Here is a 12,859-nt window from a genome sequence, read left to right as displayed (position 1 = left end):
GGGTAGCCGTAAGAGTAGGCTCTGGCGTGGTCCTTCTGCTGCTGCTCGAAGAATTGCCCGGGGCCGATCTTCATGTGGTGGGCCGCCCGCTGCCGCTCCTCCTGGGCCAGCTTCTTGAGGCGCTCCCGCTCGGGACGCTGCTGCGGCGTGATGGGCACCGACGACTCCTGCTCCTCCAGCGGTGTGGGCGCTGCGTCGCCGCCCGCCCAGGGCCCCACGCAGGGCACGTAGTCCCCGCGGGGCTGCGCCGGACGCTGCAGCGTGCGCGGCTGCGTGGGCAGAGCCGTGGGCAGTCCCCTCCAGAGCGGGGGGCTCTGCAGGGGACTGCGAGGGGGACTGGGCAGGGCTCTCCTGAGGGCTGGGAGAAGTTGAGGCCTCTTGAGGGGAGCCAAGGGAGGCTGGGGCAGGGTTCTCTTGCGGGCAGGGATGAATTCCTGCTGGGGGGGCCTTTTGGGGAGAGGCTTGGGCATGGGTCTCCTGCGGGCAGGGTCGGGGGGGCTCTGGAGGGGACTCAGGCGAGGCTTGGGCAGGGCTCTCCTGAGGGCAGTGAGGAAATCAGGGTCGGGGGGGCTCTGGACGGGAGCCTGGGGAGGCTGGGGCAGGGGTCTCTTGCGGGCAGGGAGGCAGTCAGGGTCGGGGCGCCTCTTGAGGGGAGCCAAGGGAGGCTGGGGCAGGGTTCTCCTGCGGGCAGGGATGAATTCCTGCTGGGGGGGCCTTTTGGGCAGGGCTCTCCTGAGCTGGGGCCGGGCTGCAGGCTTGAGGGGGGAGCTGAGTGGCGGCACAGCAGCTGCAGGGGGCTGCAGCGCCCGCACAGCCTGCACCTTGTCGGGGTGCAGCCCAGGGCTTGAGGGGACATCACCCAGCGCTCTGGTGGCTGCCAGTCCCTGTGTGCTGGGCTCCTCGATGTCCTCGCAGAGGTCGGGCAGCTGCGAGAGGAAGCGCTTGAGGACAGGACTGCTGGGGACAGCGGCGAAGGCGTCCTGGTGCTCCATGGCATCCAGGCAGCTGAGCAGCTCCTCAAAGCCGGAGCTGTCCAGGTCGGCCGGGAGCTGGTCCTGCAGGTGCTGCAGCTGCTGGCTGTCCCCTGCCAGCTGGGGAAGGGCCTCGGCGAAGGCATCGGGGCCCAGCTCCAGCAGCTCCAGGGGCTCCTCAGGCACCTCTGCAAGTGTCGCCGCTGAGGAAAAAGCAAGCCAATGCAATCCCCCAAGCATCCCCCGCTGCCAGCTTTGCCATGGCTCCTGGGTGTGGGGCGCCCAGCGGCCGGCTGGGCCAGCCCCAAACTCACCGTCGGGCGTCACCGTCTGGGTGCTGGCGGTCGCTGGAGCCTGGGCAGGCTCGGGGGGAGTGGGGCCGGGCAGCGGGGGCCCCTGGTCCTCACTGAGCCCCACGGCATGCAAGCAGGGCTCCGGCAGCTGCCCCCGGCTGCTGCTGAGGGTGCGGGGCGCGGGGAGCGCCTGCCCCCGCAGCGGAGGCCCCGGCACGAGGAGTGGTGGGGGGCTGGGGTAGGCAGGGGCCTGCAGCAGGCAGGTGCCTGCGGGGTGCAGGAGCTCCCCATGGAGCACGGCCCTGGGCCTCAAGCAGAGGGGAGCACCATCCTGGGGCACCAGCGTCCCCGTCCACATCAGCAGGGGCTGGGAGACACAGGGGGCACCCACAGGAGCGCTGTGGGGGAGCTGCCCCACAGCAGGGAGCTGCCCCACGGCGGCGGCGGGGAGCTGACCAAGCTGCAGGTGGTGCCCCTGGGCTGGGAGGTGCCCCCCAGGTGGCAGCTGCACCCTGGCGGGGAGCTGCAGCACCTGTCCCTGGACCCCCGGCACCACGTGCCAGACGGTGGCCTGGGGCAGTGCGGAGGGGAGGGTGGGTACCTGGGGGGGCTGCAAGGGCAGCACCATCGCTCCAGGGAGGGAGGGAAGCAGCCAGGCAGCCACCGTTGGCGGCACGGCTGGGACGACGAAGGGGGAGTTTTGCGTCTGCGCAACCCGCAGAAGCCATCTGGGGAAACCCTCTGTGGGAAAAAGGGCGCTGGGCTGAGCTCTGGGGCGCTGGGCTCGCCAGCAGGGCCGCAGCCCCGGGAGGAGCGGGAGCCGGCTGCTGGACCTGCCATGGTGGCTGGAGAGTGGGGCGGTTGCTTGGGGAACGCGGGCAACGGGGGTTCCATCCCAACGGCTGACCAGCCCCTCGCCGACATCTTGGGGAGGACTGCAGGCTTTGGAGCCAAGCAGGCTGCCCAGCGCAAGACTTGGCCATCCCCAGCAGGCTTTCCCTCCCACGCAGCAGTTGCCATGCCCAAGACGCTTCCACACCACCACTTGCCCGGCCCAAGGCTTGCCCAGCCCAGGACCAGCTTCTCGGCCTCAGCGGCAGTGCCCATCCTTGCCATTTCACCGCATGGCACATTCCCAGCAACCCAGACGAAATCTGCCCCATCAACACGAAGCGTTTCTTCAGCCAAAGAGACCTCGTCCCAAAGAATTCCCCTCTCTTGGAGGACTTCTCCAAGCACTTCCTTCCCCAGGGAATGGTACCCACCCCATTCAAGACTTCCCATCCCAAGGCTTTTGCTTCCCAGGGATTTCCTTCCTAGGGAACATTGCCCATTTCCTAGCCCAATGGCTTCCCACCCCAAGGAAGTCTTCCCATGCTGTAGCCCCGAAATGCCCCCAGAGGGCACCTGGCAGCTACTGGGAAGGAAATGAGCTCTGTCATGGTGAGCTAGCCGCTCAAGGCCCTGCTCTTTGGCCCAGGTGTCTGTGAGGCGGTGTTGGCAAGGAGTCCTGTTGTGAACATAAGAACATAACATAACAGAAGAACATAAAATCACATAAGAGAGAAAAAAATATAGAATAACAGAACGCGACATAAGAACATCAAACAAAGACAACTCTCATGATGTGGTCTGATAGGATGGAGGAGAAAGCAGAAATCCAGCAATGCTGTCTTTCCTACTCCTCAAAACCAATTCCGTTGACAACTGGGAATGCTTCCAGCTGGAAAAAAATGCCAGAATGAAGTGGAGGACTCCTTGCCATCACTGTGTTTCTGGAGCACACCTCTACCTTTCTGTCCAACAGGGGGTTCTTCTTGGGAGATAATTGCCCAACAAGAAAAAACACAACCAAAGCCAGAGGACCCATCTCCGCAACAAGACGATAAATAGAAAAGACATCTCTAGATGCAGACCCCAGAGCTCCAATTCACTATGTCCCACTAGTGGAAGATATTTTCTAGGCTTTGTTTTTAAGGCCACTGGCTGCCTCCTCCCTTATGCTGCCCATTCTCCCTGTTGTCCTGTCTTCTTTCTCCTGCATTGCTTCCTTTCCTTGGTGGACCTTGCTGAGCTCTTTGATGTTTTGTTGTATATATATGTATGAAGACATAAAACTGTTAGAGAGTGTCGAAAGAAGGGCAACAAACAAGAGGGTCTCTTTTAAGAGGGGGATTGAGGTTTGTGGCAAGGTTTTGGTAGCAATTTAGGGGCTGCACTGTGCTGGACACAGCAACAGACGCACCATAAGCCAAAGTCAGACAATAAGCCAAGGTGTGTTCACGTGTGGTTTACGTGTGGTTTACGTATAGAAGAAAGTTTTCGCCTATTGGTGAGTATACTGCAGATTTGCTGCATTGTTCTAAATTAAATAGCAAGATAAGTGATGGCATCGTAGGCTGGGAAAATATTTCTAGAGTATTAGCGCATTTTGAGCATCATTTTAACTGTTTATGCAAACATGAAGATTATTAAAATCAGTGTTTATTTATGTCTGTATGTAAACAGGTGATCATGTTGTATAGCATGCAGTAAATGGTTTGTGAATGCTGCTTGAAGAATGAAAAGAGTAAGTCAGCTCCACAAGGAATAAATGAATTTTGTTCATTTGTGCAATGCAGAGTTGAGAATTAGACCAACAGCATGGAACCAAAGTCTTGCTCTGTGCCTTTTATCTGTAGGACAGTTCATGGAGGCTTCAGCAGCCCTATCTGTTTTCTAGCACTCTGAAATGTCCTCTGTGGTGCTGCACCCAGTTGAAAGCCTGCACTGATTGTGATGAACTTTCCTAACAGGAGGCACGGGTCCTTCGTCGGACGCTGGCTGGGGATGTATGCTGCGATGCGGGCAGATGATGCTGGCCCAAGCACTGATCTGCAGACACTTAGGGAGAGGTGAGTGCTGGTCCTGAGGGAACTTCGGTATTGTCTGCAGACGCTTCTTCGTAAGTACTCCATTAAAAGCACAAACCCTGAATTTATTAGTGAGACTTTCTTTGATGCCCTGGTAACAGTTCCTAATGAATCAATTCATATTCAGCTGGGTGAAATCATCCCAGCCTGAAGCAGAGAAATAGGCATAGAAGGAGAACAAATGGGGAATCCTGTCGCCATTATTTTATAAACCTTTTAGTGTAACACCCAAGTTGAGGCCAAGGGAAAACCTGCCACCGTGGGACAGTGCTCTTACCCTTCTCTTCACTCCTCACTTGTCAGCAGCACGAGGTCCAAACCCCCCTGGTGCAAGCTCTTAAGCATGCATGTCACATCCCAGGATGCTGCCAGTGGAGTGTTTGGACTTTCTGTATGGATCTTATGTTGTTATTTAATGGGTGCTTAGAAATCCAACAAGGTCTAAACACAGCCTGTACTTTTAAATAATCTTGGAAGCTCAGAGATACTGGAATGGCTATCAACACGCAGCATGATCCGTCAGAATATGTTTGCAGTTGATGTTTTTGTTTTGTTTTATTTTCCCTGTTTTTACAATCCAGCCTATGATGATAAAGGGCAGCTTGATGATAAATAACAAGCTTGGAATTCTAGGAGCTCTACACAAAATGTAAATATTCAAGATGAATTGAAATGTCTTTTAACATCTCATTATAAAGCTTTCTGCTGTCTAGACATTTGATCAGTGTAATGAAAACGTCACCATTTTTTATTCTATATCAATTTTTCCTTTCAGATTGGCAATGGGAAAAACACAAAAAACAACCAGAAGAATATCACAGAATCCTACGATGCTTTCTCGACAGGAAGGCTTGCTGTTATTCAATCCACCAGATGGGTAAGAACAAACATAAACTTTCAGGTTTTTTCCACTGAAATTTCTACTGTGTTGAATCACTAATTTGCAGTATGTTAATTCATAATTTTAAAAAGTGGATGTGAAGACAATGTGTATGCTTATACAAAAATAAAAAGGTATGCAGATGGGCGCAAAGACTAGTAGTACAGAAACATTCCCTGAGACCTAAATAAAGCCATGTACTAGAATCTAGCTCTTGATAAACTCTGTAAGCCTTGGGTACCAGAGTCAGTAATGTTAGAACAGACAGTCTTGTAGCTTATTGCTGTAATTTGTAATAAAGGGCACTAACATTTGTTAACTTGTAATTCTCGTTATAGTTTAGAAGCCTTTTGTTTATTAAAGAAACTGGCACTCCCTAAGTTTTGAAAAGAGCATAGATTGAGAAAATAATTGTTATTGCTAAGTACAGATTGCAGTTACTCTAGAATGTTTGACAGTCACGGTATTTACTGTATATTGTTCCCACATTCTTTATGGTCTCATTTTTCTTTGATTTTGTGTACGTGTGTCTTTTTTTCACTATGAAAACAGCACAGGTGGGTGTTGGAGAGGGGAAGTCAATTGGAGAATGGTTTGGACCAAATACAGTTGCTCAAGTACTAAAGTAAGTGAGATCATACCAGTCTCATTCAGAACGTACTCCCCTGGGGCAGCCAAGAGAAGGCCCAGGCAGAGTTTTGAAGGCTGCATCTCCCCCTGTCCCACAGTCAGGAATGTACTTGCCATCTATTTACAAGTGCAGCATGGAATGTCATGCCACAGCTCGGTGTGCAGGTACTGAGTTGGGAATGGGTGACCTCTAAATTTTAATAAAGGAAGAGCCTGAGGAGAAGAAACTGCAGGAAAGTCTCCTGCTATGCCGTCTGCATGCCCTCACCAGTCACACCACAGATGTATATTCCTTTCTGCACAGTGGCACAGCTCTGGCAGGTCGAGAGTGCCACCGTGTAGGTCGGAGTGGTGGTGTGAAACATCAGAGAGAAGCCATCTCGGCTGAGGAGGGAACTGAGCTGCAATTCCTCCCTTTCTGAGCAGCAGTTCTGCCAGCAAGGCTACTGGATAAAGATGGGCAGCTCCTCATAGTCTGGGAGCCACACTGAAAGGAACTGAGGCTGCTCAGTTCTCCAGGGGTACGTGGAGGTGTCTTACCTCAGGCAGGGGCTAGGCTACAGGTCCTGCGAGCTCAGCAGCAAGTCTTTGACACCCTGGAACAGGCACATGATCTGAAGAGGGAGGGGAGCTGAAGCATGCCCTGGACTCCAGATCTTTCATGGCCAAGTTTTTCATGGTGAAACGCTCACCCCCATTTCTTTCTGGCTTATTTGAAACAGCTAATTCTGCCAGTGCAGCTTAAGAGTGTAGCTCCCTTCCCCAAAGGTTTGGATTTTGCAGAAGTGGACATAAAACTGTGTGCTGCTGTCTCCCACTGAAGTTTTGGTGCCCCAAACCCTTAGCTGATTTAGCTTTTAACGCCCCATTTCTGCTGTGCACGCAGGCTCAGGCAGAAGTAATTCCACTGAATTCAGTGGAATTTCTTAAGCAAAAAGTAATCTGCAAAACTGGCATAGGAATTTTTTTCTTTTCCAGATGAGAAAAGACACAACTGGGCAAGAACCCATTGCAGAGACTGTCGAGTGCAATAAAAAGTAATAAACTTGATGTAGTTGGACTGTTACTGTCACTGCACTTAGCAGTAAGACAAAACAGTTTGCACATGGTGCAGCGCATATGTTTTTCCTGGTACCACTCAGTACCTATTTTTCTAAAGATATTAAACATTTAATGTTTAAAGTTTTCTTTTTCTTATATGGAGACTTTAAAAAATGCAGAAAGAAATTATTTTTTAAGAAAAAAAAATAAATAAATCAAATGGTTCTGAGTGTAAAGCTACCCTTTTGATCCAACTAGTTTATATTAATTAGTACCTTAATGTTTTCTAGGAAGCTTGCTTTATTTGATGAATGGAATTCATTAGCAGTTTATGTATCTATGGGCAATACGGTGGTCATTGAAGACATCAGGAAGTGACACCTCATCAGTTTTCTGGTAACAGTTTCTGATTTGACTCCATTTGCCAGCATGTATCTAAACATGAACAAATACTTGGGGGGCCATGGCTTTGTCTTGCAAGGGTAAGAAGAGGGAAGAAGGACATACAAACTCAGTTGTGTTTTTTTGATCCCTGATGCCAACTTCGTGCTCACATCACTGGATGTGAAGAGCTCCTTGAAGAATTTCTACTGTCATCATTGCTGCCATTTCATTTCTCTGGCGTTTTATAGGCAAAGCTTGACACTATTAATAACATTAATAGGACATGTCACTGCAGTCTTAAATTGTCATCCCCCAATCATTTATCTAACGTCTCACTTGGACGTGCCAGCACATACTGTCTGCTAGAATCACTTCTACTAAATAGCTGTAATTGCCATGCCCGGCTTGTTTTGTCTTGGGTGCCCTATAAAGATCCCTGGCAAACTAGCTTAATTCACTACTGAGAGGAAGATCTGCTTTGTGTTCCTCTGTGCGTTGACTGATTTCTAGTTTTATTCCCGCAGAAAAAATGTGCCGGTGCCCTCCTCAGAGCAGCAGCGCGTCCCACAGCAGTGCACATTTGCACAGAAGTGCTCGTGGCCGAAGCAAGAAGGCAGGAGGACTCTGCACAGGCTGGAAAGCCCTCTTGCTTATTATACCTCTACGACTAGGGATAAATCACATAAATCCCGTATATATTGATGCATTTAAAGTAAGGTTTTCTTTCGATTCATTGCTCGTTACTGTCAAATAAGTTTGGGTATCTGTGATGTCAGTAAAGAAATGAATTACAATTTCCTTTATTCCTTTTGAACTCCTAGGAATGCTTTAAGATGCCACAGTCTTTGGGAGCAGTAGGAGGGAAACCAAATAATGCCTATTATTTCATAGGATTTTTAGGTAAGGAAAAAAGAAACTTATTCCAAATGTGCAGATGATCAAAAGAGAACATTTTTTGAAGGGGAAATAGTAAGGAGTCTAAGCGTGAACCTCTAGAAGTAAAGAAAGATGAGAATAGAATAAAATAAATGAAGAAGCATATCTAAAAGAGTTTAGAAACAGTATGAGATGATCCTTAACAGGAGCAGAAAGTTAACAGCAAAGCTAGGTGTAAAAATAAGTGATGACATCAACAAGAGCAGCATACTAAGAATAGCTGATAGCATTTGACAAGTGTATTGGTCAAATGTCACTTTTATTTTCTTGTATTTCAAAACTGTTTCTGATAGCAGTATCTTTTTCACCTTTTGCATACCTTCTGTTATTAAGTATTGCTCTAATTAATTTAAAATGCATTCCTTCAGATTTCACCCCACTTTGGGCCAAAATTTTGCAACCCTATTTTGTCCTTTTGTAAAACCTAACCTGTTTTAGTTAGGCTTTTTTGTTCCAATTTCTGAATGAATGCCTAATGGGATTACAGATTGCATCTGTGAACATCCTGTACCTTTTAATCTGTCAAATGTTAGTGTTTACAACACTTGAGATTTAAAAAAAAAAAAAAAAAAAAAAAAAAAAGTACTGGATCTCACATGGAAAAATAAAAGTATGTGACAAAGATAGAACATAACCAACCAAAAAATTACAGTAATAGGTCACCAATAGGAAGTTATACTAAATACCCTGTGGGAAACGTTGTGTCTAACCCTTCCGATTCTCTTAAAGAATCCCTAGCTGGAAAGTCTAGATTATACTGACTGCAATGGCAATCTAATTTCTATTTTACAGTTCTGGACCAAGTGCTTATTAATGTCACTTGCTTATTTTTAACATACGGCTTTTACCCATCCAGGCAATGAGCTGATCTATCTGGACCCTCACACCACTCAAAGCTTTGTAGATTCAGAAGAAAATGGCACGGTTGACGATGAGAGTTTCCACTGCCAGGAAGCCCCACATAGAATGAAGATCATGAATTTGGACCCTTCAGTAGCTTTAGTAAGTGTCAGGAAATCTGGAATGCATGTACTTTACCTCAAAGTAATGTCTCTCTACATTGGTAAGGGCAGCAATGCATCTCCTTGAACAGAACCAAGATCACAAAGCTGTCTTCTGTGATCAACACATAGTAGTTTGTACATAACTACATGGAGAATCTTAGGGCAAGTGGGGAGCTGTCTGTACTGTAGGGAGCTTGCTTTGTTTTCTTTACTGAGCAGCTTTTACTTCTTTCAAGAGGCATTATAATGGTCAGAGCAAGGAACTGAAACAGGTTTACGTGTTTTATTCTATCACTACTTTAGGTTTGCTCACCTCTAGACAAGTTACTTAAACTTACGTTATATCATAAGTTAAAAATGTTTAAGTGGAATTATTGTATTTCACCTCAAAGTACAAATACAAATGTATTATTTGTAATTCACCCAAAATGTCATGGGGGTACTGTGGTATTTGAAAAAATTGGATCTGATCCCATGCCAGTATCCTGTGATTGGGTGATTGGCAGTTGTCACCAGTGGGATGTGTTTCTAAAGCTTTAAACAATCTGTAAAGATACCGGTATCTGTCATTCATTGGTTGGTTAGGGTTAGGGTTAGGGTTAGGGTTAGGGTTAGGGTTAGGGTTAGGGTTAGGGGGTTAGGTTTATGGTTAGGGGTTAGGGTTAGGGGTAGGGTTAGGGTTAGGGTTAGGTTTTGGGTTAGTGTTAGGGTTAGGGTTAGAGGGTTAGGCTTAGGGTTAGGGGTAGGGTTAGGGTTAGGGTCAGGGTCAGAGTCAGAGTCAGGGTAAGCGTAGTGAGATCCTCTCCTGAGCCTATGTTATTTTCCAAAGATTGATTCACGGTTTTAAGGTTTCAGGGGTAGGGCACTAGGGTTGGGTTTCAGGGTAAGTATTCTCAGGGTTTATGTTTAGGATTTTAAGTTGTTTAGGTTTGGATTTTTAACGGTTAGTATTTTAGGGATTTGGGGGTTAAGGTTTTAAGTTTTTCAGGGTTAGTGTGTTAGGGTTTTAGAGTTTATGGGTTGTAGTGTTGAAAGGTTTTTTAGGGTTAGGGTCTTAGGGTTTTCTTTTTGGTCAATTATTTAGGGTTAGGGTTTTAAAATTTTATTTTTATTTATTTATTTATTTATTTATTTATTCAGGTTAGGTTCTCCAGGGTTAGGGTTTTGAGTGTCCTAATTTTTTGGGTTAGGGTTTGGAGCATCTTAATTTTTTGCGTTAGGGTTTTGAGCATCTTAATATTTTGTGTTAGTGCTTTGAGCGTCTTATTTTTTTGGATTAGTGTTTGGAGCGTTTTTGGGTTTAGGTTTTTGGGTTTTTAGGTTTTAGTTTTTGGGTTTAGGTTTTGAGAGTCCTATTTTTTGGGCTTGGGATTTGAACGTCTTAATTTATTGGGTTAGGAGTTTTAGGCATAGGTCTTCAGGTGTTTAGTGTGGTAAATATTTTGGGTTATGTCTGTAGGGGTTTCGAGGATTTTTAGGGTTAGGGCTTGAGGCTTTTTTGTAAAGGCGGTAAGGGCTAGGGTTACAGTGCGTGCTGGTAAATGGAATTCTCGAAAACTCGGCCCGTGATTGGCTGTGCCGGCTGTCCAAGGAATGCTGGTAAATATAGATTTCCGGCACCAGGCTTCCGGGAGGCCATGTTGGGTGCCCAGAGCATGCCTGGAAATGCAGGGTTAGGGTTAGGGTTAGGGTTAGGGTTAGGGTTAGGGTTAGGGCTAGGGTTAGGGTTAGGGTTAGGGTTAGGGTTAGGGTTAGGGTTAGGGTTAGGGTTAGGGTTAGGGTTAGGGTTAGGGTTAGGGTTAGGGCACATTTTAGGGCGACGCCGCCCAGACACATTTAAGCGCGGCGCCGCCCGGGCACATTTAAGCGCGGCGCCGCCCGGACACATTGTACTTGTGGGGCTGGGAGGTTGTGGGGAACATCTGGAGAAGCTGCCTGTAGGGTTTGGGGGAGAACCTACAGGGTTTGGGGTGGGATCTGTGGGGCTGGGGGGGGTCTCTATGGGGCCGGGGGGGTTTTGGGGGGGTTGTGACCCTATGGGGTGCCCCCCCCCAGAGCCCCAACCCGCGGCTGACCTAGCATTTTAGCGTGGCCGCCGTCCACCGGCAGCTTCATGCCCGTCTTCCGCTCCCAGTGGCCCGCGGGGCGCCCGGTGGCCCTACCGGCGTCACCAGCGGCCACCTTGGGGTCAACGGCGGCGGTTTTGGGGTCAACGGCAGTGGTTTTGGGGTTTCGGTCTGGGGGGTGCTGACATGCCCCCCCCCGCACCCCCGCAGGCATCCTGGCCCTGCAGCTGCCCCCGGGGGGGCTCGACGCCGAGTCCTACAGGTGAGAACCAGTCCCCTCCACCCCCTAAATGCGCCCTCAGCCCCCCAAATGCCCCCAGACCCCCCCCAAATTGACCCCTCCCCAATTTATTCCCCCCCCCCCAGCGCCTGCCTCCACCTGGCCGAGATGCAGCGTCGGGTGCAGGAGGCGCTGGCGGAGCGCGAGCGGCTGCTGCGGGCACGGGTAGGACGGCAAGGGGGGACAAAATGGGGGGGGGGCACCAAGGGGGGGAGGGTCCATGGGGCTTGGGGGAAACCCAAGGGTGGTGGGGAACCAAAATGAGAGGGGAACCAAGTGTGCGGGGTGTGGTTGCCAGGGGGTTAGGGTTAGGGTTTGGGTTAGGGTTTTGGTTTAGGGTTAGGGTTCGTTAGGGTTAGGGCTAGCGTTATCGTTACGGGGTTAGGGGTAGTGTTAGGGCGGTAGGGTTAGGGTTAGGGGTTAGGGTTAGGGGTCGTGTTAGGGTTTGGGGTTTGGGTTTGGGTTAGGGTTAGGGTTATGGTCAGGGCGTTAGGTTTAGGGTTAGGGTTAATGTTAGCGTTAGGGTTAGGGATAGGGTTAGGCTTAGGGTTCATTAGGGTTATGGTTAGAGTTCGGGTTCGGGGTTAGGGTTAGGGTTAGGGTTAGGCGGGTTAGGGTTAGGGTTCGGGTTAGGGCTCGGTTTAGGTTTAGGGTTTTGGGTTAGGGTTAGGGTTTGTTAGGGTTAGGGCTAAGGTTATGGTTAGGGGGTTAGGGTTAGGGGGTTAGGTTTATGGTTACGGGTTAGGGTTAGGGGGTTAGGGTTAGGGGGTTAGGTTTATGGTTAGAGGTTAGGGTTAGGGGTAGGGTTAGGGTTAGGTTTTGGGTTAGTGTTAGGGTTAGGGTTAGAGGATTAGGCTTAGGGTTAGGGGTAGGGTTAGGGTTAGGGGTAGGGTTAGGGTTAGGCGTGTTAGGGTTAGGGTTAGGGTTCGGATTAGGGCTTGGTGTAGGTTTAGTGTTTTGGGTTACGGTTAGGGTTTGTTAGGGTTAGGGTTAGGGTTAGGGTTAGGGTTAGGGTTAGGGTTAGGGGGTTAGGTTTATGGTTAGGGGTTAGGGTTAGGGGTAGGGTTAGGGTTAGGGTTAGGTTTTGGGTTAGTGTTAGGGTTAGGGTTAGAGGGTTAGGCTTAGGGTTAGGGGTAGGGTTAGGTTTAGGGTCAGGGTCAGAGTCAGAGTCAGGGTAAGCGTAGTGAGATCCTCTCCTGAGCCTGTGTTATTTTCCAAAGATTGATTCACGGTTTTAAGGTTTCAGGGGTAGGGCACTAGGGTTGGGTTTCAGGGTAAGTATTCTCAGGGTTTATGTTTAGGATTTTAAGTTGTTTAGGTTTGGATTTTTAACGGTTAGTATTTTAGGGATTTGGGGGTTAAGGTTTTAAGTTTTTCAGGGTTAGTGTGTTAGGGTTTTAGAGTTTATGGGTTGTAGTGTTGAAAGGTTTTTTAGGGTTAGGGTCTTAGGGTTTTCTTTTTG

The 12,859-nt window shown here is 49.1% G+C and overlaps 1 long non-coding RNA gene across 1 annotated transcript; it reads left to right on the top strand.

The window, feature by feature from the left end:
* The first annotated feature begins 7,015 nt into the window (after positions 1-7,015).
* Positions 7,016-9,028, top strand: LOC139998719 (uncharacterized). The gene is made up of 4 exons (XR_011803488.1): positions 7,016-7,123; positions 7,636-7,823; positions 7,933-8,011; positions 8,904-9,028. It is a non-coding gene; the product is annotated as an uncharacterized lncRNA (long non-coding RNA).
* The last annotated feature ends 3,831 nt before the right edge of the window (positions 9,029-12,859 follow it).

This window comes from Anas platyrhynchos, chromosome 15 (genome assembly GCF_047663525.1).
Source record: "Anas platyrhynchos isolate ZD024472 breed Pekin duck chromosome 15, IASCAAS_PekinDuck_T2T, whole genome shotgun sequence".
NCBI lineage: Eukaryota > Metazoa > Chordata > Aves > Anseriformes > Anatidae > Anas > Anas platyrhynchos.
Note: the sequence above shows the minus strand (reverse complement) of the source record. Positions and strands in the feature narration are given on the sequence as shown.